Source organism: Astatotilapia calliptera, chromosome 18, assembly GCF_964374335.1.
Source record: "Astatotilapia calliptera chromosome 18, fAstCal68.1, whole genome shotgun sequence".
NCBI lineage: Eukaryota > Metazoa > Chordata > Actinopteri > Cichliformes > Cichlidae > Astatotilapia > Astatotilapia calliptera.
In genome coordinates, this window is record NC_137439.1 from 25,324,508 (window position 1) to 25,338,618 (window position 14,111).

Below are 14,111 nucleotides of genomic sequence, written 5' to 3' on the forward strand. Positions count from 1 at the left end.
ATTTTTTGTGTGTTTTTGTAGCATGTGCTCCTTACTCTCATTATTACTGTGTTTGCAGATTGTAATTTCTCACTTTGTAGCATTATTCCTAAATGCGGCACAGGTTTTGTTCTAAAGCAGTGCCAAGAAGCTCGCAGCACCCAGATCCATGCTGATAGTGTGTATGCCGTGTTCCCGTCTGATTCAATTTACAAGGAACATGTGACTGTCACTCGCAGGACACAAAGAAAAGTACATGGACATAATGGCTTGAGAGTACAGATGCTGTTATTTTGGTCTAAAGCTGCTCAAAATGTATCTGAACCTTTGACACAAATCACAGTGCACACCATAAAATCTGATTCCCAATTAAAAACTTTATGAATGCTCAAATATCAATAACAGTACAAAATGACAGCTGAACATCTACTTTTTCTCTTGTTTAGACAGGCTCCCCCAATTCTTGAGATATTTTTTAACACTAATCAAATGAGTAATTTAACCATCTGACTCTAAAAATATGATAAATATATGTCTTAAGGGAGTTGATTCGTTAAACTGCTTAGATATTTCGATTTAAAATAGCTATTATGGTTGCTAACATCTGGTGGTACCCATTAAAAATTTCTGTCCAGCTTTACTTATTTAAGAAAATAAGTATATATTCCCTGCTCCCCCTAAATGTTGAGATATTCCTTTAAGCAGTTTTTATTATGTGCTTCTCTGATCCTCCACATTTTTGCTTCTGATTGCTTCATACCTCTTGTGACTTGGACTGGATGGACGGGAGCGAGCTCAGGTAAACAGCAGGGTGTTCCACAGTAAACATCGATTGTGGACCCCAGAGGGCCTCGGTTGCCAGGGCTAATCTTGGCCTTTAAGCTCTGGGTCACTAAGTGTTCATTCGAGAGTGAATCACTCTTCTGTGGAAAATCAAAGTGGTTGCTGCTGTGCCGGCAGTCTGTCCTGCTGGTTTTGCAGAGTTGGTGGAGATATCACATTATGAGACCACACACACGCAGCACGCCACGCAGCAACAGGTCAGAGATGGAACTTGTATAAACTAATACTCCAAATATCCTTTGTGCCAAACAAAGCCAAAGGCACACTTTGAGGTGAGATTAATGGAAACCTGTGAGCGTGCGTGGAGATGCGATGATGCCAGCAGGACTCGGCTTCCACGTTGTAAATATAAGTAGTCATCAATCCTCAGCTCCACTTAGATCCAAGGGCTGTCTGGATTTCTTTCTGGAAACAAACACATAAAGGCTTCTTTAATAAATGCTCCGTCTGTGGGTCTTTTAAAGTTTCGTGAAGGAGTTCCTCTAGAGCGAAAACACTGAAACTGCAGGTGTTTTCCAAAACAACCCGAGAAATGAGAGAGCATTTTATCATTTGCTCTCTCATCATTAATATATTGATAAAGCTTTATATTGTTAGCATAACTTAAATGGCAGTTGTTGCTTACACAAAAGTTCACGACTTGCCTCAGCTCCGTGGAGCATTTTAGCTTCTCTTTTAATCCTGTTGTTTTGCTTTTATGATTTACTCATCAGATTGAGTCTTTTTTTTTTTCGTCAGCATCATTTCCTGTTGCAACAGGCGACTGCTTTCAGCCAAAATATCTCGAAATAACTCAAACTCTCAAAAACCGAATCTCTGCCAGACGGTTAAAGTCCTGCTGGCAAACACGGGGGAACATTTAACCACAAAGAGACTGATGGGGTTTTTTTTATGTTAAGAATCAGTGCACACAAAAATATAGTCAAAAAGAAATGCTGTGAGTATCGGGCTTACGTGTTATCCACAGAGGAAAGAAAGTACTTAAGGTGCATCTGAATGTGTTTCATGTGCGTGGGAAAAATATGCTTTGTGGTGTATCAACATTGACAAAATATGTCAGAGTGAAATAAAGCAGGTTTAAGGCGTGCTGGTTCAAATACTTGTTAAGATTAAAGAAAGATATTAGGATATTAGTCCAATATGTACCATTTATAACCAAAGCGGACAGCAAAAACAAAGCAGTAGATCTGTCTGTGAACTTATAATGGTATCTTGTGTTGTCTCTGAGTGGGGGATGCGTAATTCTTAAATACTATTTGTGAAGGAAAAGGCTTTGAGAAAGCCAAGAAAATAAATATTATTTACTGACATGTGCTAAATTCAAAACATGGATAAAATAAATCTTGGTTATGGTCAAAGTGATGTTTAACAGAAACACACAAAACACCAGATGAAGCCTAAAAATATCCAAAGTGCATGGGTGCATTAAAAACAAGATGATTTTCAAAGAAGTTGAAGTTTGAAAAACAGCTTTGAGAAAATGAAAACACACCATGATTTAATTCTGAGGTTTTACACATCAAGATGTGATCAAAAATCATCTGGTTTTTAGTATGTCTTCAGATTTGGTAAATATAACCTCAGATGATCAACAACACATGGCATATTAAACTGTGTCGTTATTTATTTAACAAAAAGCAAGAGAAAATGCAAAAAACACACCCCTGATTCAGTAGCTTGCAGAACTATCTTTAGCTGCAATAACTGTATGATCTTTGTCATTTGTTGAACCACTGTGGAGAGATTTTGGTGCAGGAATTAGTCATGTTGAGGTCTTGACTTTGACTGGGCGACAGCAATGCTTGGACTCCTTATGTTGTGCTCGGGATCATCATCCTGTTGCATGAACCTCATATTTGACTCTAGAATACTTCGGTGCACAGAGGAGTTTCTCGCTGACTCGTGGACTGCAAGGTGCTCAGGTGTAAAACAAGTCCAAATAATCACCCCTCCACAACCGTGCTTGACAGCTGCTGTGAGGTGTTTGTGCTGATATGCTGTGTTTGGTTTTCTTTGAACATGGTGCTGTGCATATGGACTTTAGTCCACTTTAGTGTCATGTGTCTATAGGACATTGTCCCAGACATCTTGTAGCTTGTTCAGATGCAACTCTTCCAAACAAGCCATACTTTTTCAGTCTTTTTCTGATTGTATTGTCATGAACTTTAACATACTAACGGAGGCCTGCAGAGTCTGAGTGTCAGTTTCTCTGAGCATTGCACAGTTTGGCCTTTGGGTGGATTTGCTGGGACATCCACTCCTGGGGAAAATGGCCGGCTGTCCTGAATGTTTTCCACTTGTGAATAAACTTTCTCGTTGTTGAATGACACACTTCAAATTGTTTGGAACTGTGGAGCATCTGACTGCTACTTCCCTTCCTAAGCTATGCAAGCAGTGGGGTGTATTTAACTTGCTCCTGCATTTTGTCTTGGTTTTTGGTAAATAAAAAAGGCATTTGTGATATGTCATGCGTTATTTGTCCAATGTTGCATTGACCTCTTTTTAAGACTTTCCAAAGACCAAATACTTTTTTTTATTATGTCCTGATATGTAAACTCTTAGAATTGAAAGATGGTGTTCTTCCTTTTTACCCTGACTGTAAAAGTTGGTTATTGGTAGCTTTGTTTGCCTCCTCCCAGAAACAGTGTTTGTTCAGTTATAACTCAGTGAGGTTTAATGCTTTTGTGCGATTGTTTCACATGTTCTCTGGGAGCTCTGGCTAAGTGTGAGGTGAAGCTGTGGCCACTCTGAGAATAATCAAAATGGGAAATTTGATTTTCCCGTTAATATGAAAATCGCCTGAGGGTGTGTGAACGCGTTGACCACCGCAGCAGTTAACTAGTGCTGCAGCAAGGACTTTAATTTGATCTCACGGTACCCGAAATTGCATTTTCTCTGATAGGTGTGATTTTCAAAGTAGAAGGTAGAGCCACAGGTATTTTGAAAAGTGGAGTGAACAAAGTTAATAGATAAAAGTATTTTTAATCATGCAGCGAACAACGTGCTCCTAGCAACTTCTGTTCACATCACTGTGTGCGTCGGCGGTGGCTGCTGAATATGTCATCAAAGCAAATACGCAGTTAATTGCTGGTCCTATGGTCCTCATAATACTTCATCCATTTTAATCACCGTTTCATATTTACTTTCTACACTGTCAGCTGCACTGTGAAGCTACTGAGCCATCCTGCAAAGAATTACATGTGATCGGGGATGTTTTCTCATTTGAAAAAGGCAGCGCAAGCCAGCCGCTGCTGTGAGAGAAGAATGTTTTAACAGATAATTTCTCAAAAAATCCAAAACGGCGCTGCATGTTTAGTACGTTTCGACTTTGGTCAGAATAGTCGTTAGGGAGGTCTCGTAAAAGTTTATTTTGCACAGATTCGACCTCCCGTGCCGCTCCTCACCTCTTACCCTCTCTTTACGCCTTCAGATTGCGAAGTAACAAGCAAAACTGAAATGCTTTTAACTGCGATATAGCCCTGAGGTAATTTCGCAATATAGTTTATGTACTGTACACAGCCTGCATAAATGCAAAAATAAAACAAAACGAGATGTGTCTTTAGCCCATGCGATTTTGACCTTCTCCTCCACTGCATGGAGGAATGCGGTTTCTCAATCCACCTGGATCTCCTGGGCATCAGCTCATTCCGGTTAGACCTGGAGGAATGCAAGTGAATCAAATCTGTCATCCCCAGTTATGAGTTACGTTATGATTGTATTAATGTTCTGCTGCCAGAAGATTAAAAAGTTTGCTTCAGTCTTGTCTGCTGAAAACTTCCTAAAAAACAACAAATAATGTTTTGGATTCACCCCAGCAGGAGAGCAAAACAACATGTTTTCATCAACGCTCAGACAAAAACCTCTCCCTTAGAGACAGGACTAGGAGTTCTGTCATTCGAGAGGGGCTCAGAGCTACTACTCATCCACAATGGCAGGAGTAGGAGGAAGAGGTAGTTGGGGCGACCGACGAGGATGGTTGCCTCGTGGGTGAGGTGTTCTAGGCACGTCCTTTTGGGTGGAGGTGTGAGTGTAGACGCAGGACACACTGGAGACATTATATCTCTTGGCTGGCCTGAGAAGGCCTCAATGTTCTCCCAGATAAACTAGAGGATGTGACTGGGGAGAGGTAGACAGAGCCCTGCATAAAAGATGAATGGTTGTTGATGGGTGTTTTCATCAATAGTAGAAATTTGGAGAATGGCTTTCATTTAATGAGTGCCGGCTGGATACAGTATGAACAGTATGGATTACAGCCAGGGGCTTAAACTTATTATGTTTCTTCCTCCTTGTCTTTTGTCCATGTTATCGCACCTCGGAGAAAACTGATCCAGGCAGCGGACACTGAGTTGTCCTGAGAGTCTGTCACCTGCAGGTGTCAAATGTAGTGCCGAGACAGGAGGCCCAAACAACCCTGATGAAATGTCTCATGTACAGAACTACCCCCTTTCACACCTCCCCGCTCTGCTGTGCAGAGGACTTGTTTACCTCTCGCTCAGGTTACACTTGTGGTGAGTCTTGTGAAACCAAAGAGATGACTTGGAATTCTATGCTTTGACCCCGGTGTGAAAGAGGCTGTTCACATGATTTGTTTCTTTCTTTTCCTTCCTTCCTTTCCCGGTTCTCAGTAGTCTCTGACAGACTTTTTCCTGGTAATAAAATAAAATGTAAATATCTGCAATAACTAATGCATTTTTCACAGAAATCTTCCTATCAATACTCCAGGGTACACCGGCTGCACATTGTGCATGGTATCATGTTTCAGCTCGCGTTCCTCAAACTGGGTTTACCACTTAGGTGTATAACCCGACCTTGAAAGGTGGGAATTTGAGCCCGAGCTTACACAAAGGGAACAGAGCACATATCATTCAGAAACACAGCGGCCTCTTAGCAAAGGCTTATTACAGCATGTTTACAACATAATAAACAATCCGCCACTGAGCGCATAGTAGCAGTCAAATGAGCAGCAGATTAAACATTTTTAAGGTTCATATGACTACACCTGTAAAAGCAACAATAACAGTACCTGGCAGCTACTTCACAGACCAATGAAAACAGATGGATTGCTTTGAATATATGTCAATGTGTACACGATGTACTATATCCACGGTGGCCACATCAAAAAGTCAACGGTTTTCAGGTCAAGCAGTACTCTCTGAAAGAAAGCAGTGATGCAACAATAAGCATTACAATGTCTGTTATAATTACATTTAATCTGATTTGAAACTGCAGATAAAATTTTGGGCTAAACACTATGAAATGTGCCAATATGTTCCACAACGTTGGACAACAAACTTCATGCAGCACAAGTTGAATTCTTTTGGTCAGCTTTGGCTTCATTGAGGTTTTTGGCTGCCGGGATCCAATTCCTCAACATGCTATGATTTCCTCGGATCTTATGGACCTCATTTAGACTTCTGCGGCGATGCAAATCAAGCTGAAATGGTTTTTATTCTGTCGCTTAGAAACAGGGAACTCATAAAATCACTGCAAGAAAAATAGAACCCTCCAGGCTGCAACTCTAATAATTGTTTGCTAAACACAAAAGTAGACAAGTACACTAAAGCAGAGGATGGAGATGAGAGAGTCAGACGGTGTAAAATATAAGGCTAGTGGCGAAAAAGCTGTTAGCTTAGCATAAGGAATGAATTTCTGGAGAAAGAGCTTTACATTACCAGAAGCTTATTGATCTTATTAACTGGTAGCCGTATTGTATCTCATTTCAGTCCACAAAAGATTTCAGCGTAATGATGGCAATTTACCTTGAGCTTTTAGTCAGAGACAGATTGAATGTTTCCTGGTCTCTATGCTGAGGGCAGTATTCCGCCTGCTGTATATTAACTGTTTCCACAGATCAAATGGGGAACTGAGAGACATCTACACTTTTGGTGTCTCTCCTATTCCCATCTCCAAGCTTGGAAACTGCTACGCATATTTCATAGCATATCTCATCTGCATATCTGCATCTTATAATGATAAAAGCCAGTTTCAATAGTATTTGCTACTTTTATGATCATTATAGAAGATGAAAAAGCAGTTTATTTCTGCTGCTCCCTTGTTCACAGGGGGTCGCCACAGCAGGCAGCTCCACATATTTGATTTGGCAGATTTTTCCTGACACAAGACCAAAGAGATTTATTTCTGCTAGTGAGCATAAAACCAGGGATCTGTTGCTTGTTAGGTAAATATGTACACCATTACATTATGGACCAACTTTTGTGATCCTACTTTGCTAATGCAAATGTACATCGATGCATCGTTGTTTAGAAGCCAGTGTCGCATGAAAGCTGTTGCACTGGATGAAGACCAAAGCATGAGCTTTTCCGGTAGTCTAACAAATGTAAAGACAATTGCCGACAACAGCTGCAAATTAAAGGCTAGCCGGCTAAGTAGAAGAAGCAATGGCCTTGTTATACAGTCATATCTCGGTTATATATCTGATAGTGAATAAAATGTCAATGAGTGCAATAAACGAAGTGTTACGAGTTGTATGACTCATATATATATATATATATATATATATATATATATATATATATATATATATATATATATATATATATATATATATATATATATATATGACTTATCTAGTTATTCAAATCTACTCAATCTGTTACGTTGGGTGTGCATTGAAGTATATCGTGTTATGACCTGTGACATATCAGAGTAGTAGAAAGATTACCACCCCATGTGGGTCCACCTTTACAGATGTAACCGATAATAAAGTAATAAAGTCAGAAACTGCAGTCATTTTTTCCCCCTCAAAACATGTTGACAAAGAAAACACAGTGGCATTTGGTGAGTGTGCAGTACTCCAAGTACTGAAGCATCAAACGCTTTAGTGGATGATTAAAAACAGAACATCTGCTCCGAGAGAATGACACTCCCATTTTTTTGATGTTTTGCACCAGCATTCCTGAAACTAAGCACACAACTAAGCATACGGTGTATTTTATAGTTGTCAGGCACAAACCGAACCACGTAAATTTCCCACTGAGCCCCTCAGAAATGCAGACACTGCGCTGCTGTGCCATACAAGTTCTTTCCCGAGTGGCAGTTAAAACGTTTGGAGCAACGTTATGCAAATGTTAGGTTGTAATAACCTCCTCAAAATAATTTTGATGGTACATTGGCACGTAATAGGAAGCATGGCTCAGCTGTCTTCCCTTTCCAACTGCCCTCTGAACATCTGGTCTTACTCTGTGGATCTTACATCTGTGGAGAAGGTACGATTTCCCCTGCAAGAGTGCATAACACATCACAGCACAGCATCACAGACCACTTGCTATGTGTTATGCTGTTACTACTGCAGATAAAATATGGATTCAGCCTCCAGCCTGAGTTTGAAAAGTGAAGCCAATGCATGAAATACTTTTAACTAGGATTCTTCCTAATGGCCCTTAGGGTGCAACTTTTGTGGTTATGCAATGACTGAATGATAAATTGCAATAAGACACAGATCATTTATCCTAAAACCTAAGAAATATCTCAAGCAGACCATGAAACGCAATCTGTAACAAACCTGCCTAATTAAATGAAAATGATTGCTTTCTGTTGACCGCAGTAAACATTTGCCTAATTAGTTTATGCTTCTCTAAAATCTGTTTACAAAGAATTAGGCTCCTCAGGTAAATTGTGAGAACAGAGTATACTTTAGAGCTTGGCTACCTTAAGATTGAACCTTATGTCTTATGCTCTGAGGCCAAAATCGGCCCGCCAAAGACTCCAATCCCACCCACTGGAAAATATGAAGGAGGACATAGATCTTGTACTTCTGAAGGACTCCCCCATGGCCATTCATACTTCACTAAAGTAAGTAATAGACAAACAGTTAGATACACAAAAGTTGCCGGGTTTTTTTTCTATAAACTATTTCTATAGACAGATTTCCTTCATTTCATCTCTCTATTGTGTAGAGAAACTGACACATACTGTTGAAATTGCACTTATTTTGTCATCCTTGAAGATATCTCAGGGATCCAGTGTGCAGTTAAACAGTGAAAGAAACGTGGCGGTTCACAGCTCTGGCCTACTTCAAGTCAAAGTAGCCAGTGATGTAAAAAAGTTTGACATCTCTGATTTTGGGGGTTCACTGGTTTTGTTAGTTATTGGGCCACATTCTGTTTTTAGTCTCTTTTCCACTAACCAAAATTAGCATCACAGTTGCTATCAAAGTCTATTGTGGCTACAGCTTGATAGCCAAGTAAGCTAACACACGCTAGCACCATTCTTTCTTCCAGTGATGGTTATACCTCTTCAAAACACTAAGATGGCGATGCCTAAACTTGAAGTGTGTGCGTTTGCACGAGTCTGAGGTTTGGAACAAGTTGTTGACTGAGCCATGCCAGTGCAGTTCAGATTTAAATGCTAGCTGTTTCATTATTAAGCTATAAGGCTTTGCTCACATGAAGATAAGCTAACTTTACAGATTAATTTAAGATATATAACACTAAGCTGCTTGTTGCTGTTAACAAGAAAAGATTGCTTGTTCAGAATGGTAGGATTTGTGTTTGGGCCTGAAAACCTGTCCCGGGTGCAGCCCCCTGCCTTTGCGATCCTGAATTGGATAAGGGGATAAGAAAATGGATTTATTTTCCTATTTTCCTAAGAAATTATGTTTTTGAAGCTTTGACTTCTTGAACTCAGAGCCCACCACGTTTAAATGCACCACAATCCTTTAATTATCATCGAGGCCACTTGTTGCTTCAGTCAGAAAAAGTTATATATATTGCTTGAATGTTGTTATCTGTTATCTGAAATTAACAGAGGTTGCATATTAACCTCGTTGTTGTTTTTTTAATACCTCCAGTGCAGAAACAGCATTGTACTCTTTGTTCCCTGTTTTCATTGGATAGATGTTTTCCTTTTATTATGTGTCATAAATCATAAGCTGTTGTAGAGAGAAGAGGGGGGAAAAAAACTCATATTCCAAACATGCTTTAACAAAAAGAGTCTCTGCAGCTGTTGTGTTATGAGTTGGCATTGCAGCCAGAGAAGGAAGAAAAAATCTCACAGTAAAATCCTGCAGATATTTTTTTCTTGTTATATATATATATATATTTGTTGTTGTTTAACTTATTCCTAAAAATAACTCTCAGATTACACATTGATCCAATATTCTCAGGTGTAATTAAACAACAGCTCTAACAGTGCAGTTGTCCACAATCTGCATGCTTTTAAGGCTGTTATCCTGGATACATTCAGTGACAAGATACTCAATAACCTGCATGTTGCCAGCATGCAGAAATGTTGTATGTTCATGTTCATGCAAGGTCATAGCTGTAGCATAAACATGCATGGAATGCTTTCCGTTTAGTTACCAGCAGGCATTAAAAGCTGACAATGAATTTCACTGGAAACGAGAACGAGGGTGTGGCTGTCAGCAACGTAACATACAAGTGGAAATGTCCAACACGTTCCCGCATACTGAGAACGTACTAGAAGTCCTGTCATGCCTACCTCAGTGGTCGCCAATCAAATCACAATAAATAGATGATAAAATAAAAAAATATATCCCACTTATCCTGGGATAAAGATATATGAACACCATTTTATTCACAAGTTCTCTCTTTTTGTCTCTGCATTTTGTAAAATACAAAACTGTTTTGATAAGTCATCTCGGTGTCAAGGCCGCACCTATAAATGTTCTGCATGTGATTGGTTGTGACTTGCTAATCATGTCTGACATACACTTGACGGTCCAATGTGCACTTGCATTTCAAGGTCACATGTTTGTTCGATGTGTACTTTATATATTTAGCTCATTTCCTGCTGGTCTGCTATAGTTTTCCTGCACACCTAAAGAATACAACAACAACAACAACCAAAAAACATCCAATGAAAAATCCAGTCCCTCAGTCAACTGCACCACACTCACCTGAAAACGAAATCAGATTTATGGTAATTAGGAAATCTCAACATACTGTACCTTGTTTTCATGTCATCAATATGATAACACAAGCATTGCAATTACTTACAAAACAAATGTCACTGAAGGGGCAAAGATGACAATGGAAATGTGTCTATAGTACACAAAAAACATGAACCCAGCCAGGGTTCCTAACGGTTTCCAACATCACAAAAGTCACACAGCAATAGTCTGTTTGTTTCCTGGAAACATTTCCATTGTTGTCAGTGCTAGTTTCAGTACCTTTGTGTATTTGTTGGTTTTGTCTTACAGCTGTCTTACAGCTGTCAAGCAGCTGAAGATTTGTCATTTGCAAGTGTTCTCTTAAGCTGCAGAGCGCTGAGCTCTATCTTATATCACTGCGGCTCTTTCACTGAGATTTAAACCAAAAGCAGAAGGGAAAACAACAAAGAAATGCTGCAACATAGTTTTGGTGTGTTTGCTCTAAATTTCTAATATGTTATTTAAGTTTGGCGAGTCAAACTAGTAATATGTGAATATTTAAATTTGGCTACACCATCGTACAATCTTTGATCACTTGGAGTAAAGTATACAAAATAAATAGTGTTCTGTAAAATTTTAGGACTTGTGTAGTGTGGTGCAGTAGTTCTCCTGGTGGCCTTAACAATTTTCATGCAGTTCTTTGAAAAGAAACAAAAACTTGTTGTAATGCTGGTATGTCAGTTTCACAATGAAGTGAAATATGAGCTGCATAACCTGTGTAAATATCTTCAAAGCTTTGCGTTCCCACTGCACGTTTTTCATTGGTATTATCAGCCAACTGCAATAACTCCCATGAAGGATGATACTTTTTCACTGACTCAACAGCGTGAAATGCGATGAACCTCTTGTGTCTTTAGAGGTCATGAGTAATTGTATCTAATTCATACATTACATCTATTAACTGTTAATCAATTTGTTGGTCACATGAAAGGACCCTCAGTGTCCGTGCAGCTGGAGTTCAGACTGCAACGACATCAGCTCCTAAGTCTTATCTCCCAGCTTCATCTATATGAAATCTATCACAGTAATATAATAATATATAAAATTTTACATCATATTGGATAATTTTAACGTTACCAGGACATGATATTAATCCATGAAAAAACTCTGAAGCAAAATTTTCCATCTGAACTGGAGTAAATATTTTATATGAATGAATCACTGAAGACAAACTGCTGCACGTCTCAAAGGAGGCCACCGCTCAGCTCCACACAAATATGGGTGTGTTCATTTACACCCAGCTGAACTGCTCAGGGAGCCGGTACAACAAAAACGTCTCAACAATATCATGCAGAGGAATACAATCCATCCTTTGAAAAGCTTTTACCGTTCAAGTTTTCCCCCAAAGGAAGTGAATAAATTGTGCAGGTGGTGTGTTGTGTTTGAGGTGGATTCTGGAACAAAGTGCATGATGAAAAGTATTCAGGTTTACACCCGATACAGTCCATTATAGCACAACTGCAAACTACAGATTCACTGGATAAGATATAGGCTGCTACTATCAACTACTTGGTGTCACGTGAAACATTTTGATTAAAGTATTACAGGTTTTACTTGATATTAAATGTAAGAATGGCCTCGTGTTAGATTTTTTTTCTTAACAAAACTCCAAATAAGGAAACACATGAACAAGTCCATAAATGTAGAACTTAATCGCACTCACCTGCTATATGATCCTTCTTGAATATTAAAATAAAAGCTGCAACGGTTTTACCGAATCCAAGAGAATTTTACGTTTTACAGTACTGTGCGAGTCTTGAGCCACTGCTTATTTCTTTAAATTTTTCTTCAAAGCGGGCTTGAGCAATGTTTCAACATTTCTCTTTGGACATTGGCTGATTTTTCACTCCTTTTCAGTTCAGTCCTTGATTACTTGATTACTTGATTTTCTGTTTGTTTATGTGATTATTGATGAATCATTCAAGCCAACCCCGCCCCCCACACCTTACTCAGTGGATGAACCAGTGTTGTGTCTACACGTAACAACAATTTTAGCAAAGACCCTATTTTACATCTCTATGCCTTTTGTTAGACGTACCAACCAAAGCACCGTGAACTGATTCCCAAAGAACCATTAGCTGACAACTGGTGATATTTAGGCATGGAGTCCTTAAAACCTTGAGCTAACTGAGCTACAGCAGAGGAACAGTGTCTCAAAGTTAAGAAAACAAAAACTAGAAAAACCATCCCACAAAGACCTGAAACAGAACCTGAAAGATGCATCTGGTCCTCTGGCGGACACATCTACTGTTCACTGAAGCCTCTGTAAAGGTCTCAGTGGAAGTGTGTCTGTCAGGAAGACAGGGAGAAAAGGCTGAGGTATGCCAAATTACTCAAGAACTGGACTGAAAATCAGCACCAACAAGTCTAAAGGAGTAATGAAACCAAATTTCAAAAATAGAAACCATCATCAGTATGTTCAGGGAAGGTCAGGAGAGAGGTACAGACATCTTTAAACCAAGTGGAGGATCTGTCATGGTTTTGGGCTGCATTTCAGCCAGGGATGCTGGGGAACTTGTTAAAACTGATGGAATTATGAACACAGGAAACTGCCAATTTTTATTCACCTTGGCACATCATCTCTGAAAGCATCCAATTCTCAAGAGCTTGGAATGTCCATCAGGAAGCCTGGAGAACTATTCCTGAAGACTACTTAAAGAAACAATAAGAAAACTGCTTAAGAGAGCTCAGGATGTGTTGGAGAATAAAGGTGGTCACACCAGTTATTGACTTTCAAGCTTGTTGGAAATGTATCTGCTTTTGCCTTTTTTGCTGTATATCCATGTGTTTTGTGTGTTAAAATAAATTGGTGCACTAATTTCTCTGGGGTTTTTTCACAGTACTGTATCTCCAAACGTAATCCAGAGCCACTGTTTACATTCACACAACTGTCCACTTAGTTTTGAGTTGTTGTGTTTCCAAAATAATATCTGGGAAAGCAGAAGACACATCAAACAGGTTGTTACCTTTCAGCGGGCAAAATGGTTTGTTGGGGAAACAGAAAAAAAGGGAACACATGATGACAGTAAGAAGAGAGCGTCGTTTACTTTAATCACAGTGATTACAATAAAGACAAATGTTTTCATGGCATTGTTATTTTTCTTTGTACAAAAATATATCTTCTTAACTCAAACAAGAAGCTATGCTTTTTATGTCCATCCAGCTGGTTGGGTAACTACTGGCATTTCCTTGTTGCTACAGTAACAAGCAGATAAGGGGCAGTGAAAAGATGTGTGACATGTATAAAACCAGAATAACAGGCTTACACAAACATGGATTGCATACACAGGGGTTTTTATTACTCCTTTAAATGAGTCCTAACTTTATTTATAGGGGCGTAACAGGACATCGTTTGAAGGGATGCGCTACAAATCATTCG

At 39.2% G+C, this 14,111-nt stretch overlaps 1 long non-coding RNA gene across 1 annotated transcript; it reads right to left on the bottom strand.

The window, feature by feature from the left end:
- Window positions 1–341: 341 nt before the first annotated feature.
- LOC145422025 (uncharacterized) lies at window positions 342–1,589 on the bottom strand. Its single transcript, XR_013903397.1, has 2 exons — window positions 1,448–1,589; window positions 342–1,227 (listed from the first exon to the last, which is right to left on the bottom strand). It is a non-coding gene; the product is annotated as an uncharacterized LOC145422025 (long non-coding RNA).
- Window positions 1,590–14,111: the final 12,522 nt, after the last annotated feature.